Source organism: Corvus brachyrhynchos, unplaced genomic scaffold, assembly GCF_000691975.1.
Source record: "Corvus brachyrhynchos isolate BGI_N302 unplaced genomic scaffold, ASM69197v1 scaffold660, whole genome shotgun sequence".
Classification (NCBI taxonomy): Eukaryota; Metazoa; Chordata; class Aves; order Passeriformes; family Corvidae; genus Corvus; species Corvus brachyrhynchos.
In genome coordinates this window covers 150,867-152,578 of record NW_008235547.1, presented here as the reverse complement: position 1 = coordinate 152,578, position 1,712 = coordinate 150,867, and positions in this window count along the sequence as shown.

Below are 1,712 nucleotides of genomic sequence, written 5' to 3'. Positions count from 1 at the left end.
CCACCGACCTGCAGGACAAGAAGGTACCTGGGGACACCTGGGGACACCCCTGGGACGGGCCCCTGCCATGTGTGAGGTCGTTGGCCACGTGTGATGGTCATTGGCCACGTGTGATGGTCACAACCCATATGTGATGGTCACTGGCCACGTGTGACAGTCCCCAGCCTGTGTGATGGTCCCCAGACCCGTGTGATGGTCCCTGTCCCCATACAATGGTCCCTGTCCCCATATGAGGCCACCGTGTCCCCCCTCTCCGCTGCCCACCCTCTTTCCTGGGTGTTGCCTCTCCCGTGTCCTTCTCTTGCCCATGTCCCCATCCCTGTCCCCATCCCCATGTCCTCATGTCCTCATTCATGTCCCCATGTCCCCATCCCCATGTCCTCATGTCCCCATCCTTGTCCCCATCCCCATGTCCTCATTCATGTCCCCATGTCCCCGTCTCCCCATCCCCATGTCCTCATTCATGTCCCCCTGTCCCCAACCCCCTGTCCCCAACCCCATTTTCTCATCCACATCCACATCTCCATGTCCCCATCCTTATGTCCTCATCCACGTTCCCACCCATGTCCCCATCCCCATCCATGTCTCCGTGTCCCCATGTCCCCATCCACATTTCATCCGTGTTTCCATCCATGTCATGTCTGCATCCATGTCCCCATCCCCATGTCCCCACATCCCCATGTCCCTATTCACAACCCTGTGTCTACATTTCCCTATGTCCCCCTCCATGTCCCCATGTCCCCATCCCCGTCCCCACACCCCCGTTCCCATCCATGTCTTCATCCCCATGTCCCCATCCATGTCCCCATCCTTGTCCGTGTCCCCATATCCCCATGTCCCCATCCACGTCCCCATCCTTGTCCGTGTCCCCATATCCCCATGTCCCCATCCACATCCCAATCCCCATGTCCCCACCCATATCCCCATGTCCCCAACTCCATGGCCCCGTCCACACCTCCATGTCCCCATGTCCCCACCCGCATCCCCGTGTCCCCAGCCCCACATTCTCATCCATGCCTCCATGTCTTCATCCCCATGTCCCCCATGTCCCCAACCCCATGTTCTCATTCACACCTCCATGTCCCCACATGTCCACCCATGTCCCCATTTTCATCCATGTCCCCTTGTCCCCACCCATGTCCCATGTCCCCATCCTCATCCACGTCCCCGTATCCCCACATCCCCACCCGCATCTCCATGTCCCCAACCCCACGTTCTCATCCACACCTCCATGTCCCCATACGTGTCCCGTGTCCCCATCCTCACCCATGTCCCCATGTTCCCACATCCCCACCCATGTCCCCACCCTCATCCACGTCCCCATGTCCCCACCCATGTCCCCGTGTCCCCATCCTCACCCATGTCCCCACATCCCCATGCGTGTCTCATGTCCCCATCCTCACCCATGTCCCCATGTCCCCACCCATGTCCCCGTGTCCCCAACCTCACCCGCGTGTCCCGTGTCCCCATCCTCATCCATGTCCCCATGTCCCCTCTTGTGTCCCCACTTGTGTCCCGTGTCCCCATCCTCACCCACGTCCCCACGCGTGTCCCGTGTCCCCGCAGGTGGAGATGCTGGAGCGCAAGTGCGGGGGCTATTTCCGCTCGCGGCGGGCGGCGCGGACGATCCAGGCCGCGTTCCGGCGCTACCGCATGGCGCAGAAGTTCGAGCGGCTGCGCAGCGAGGGTGGCCGGGCACGACGCCTGGCGCT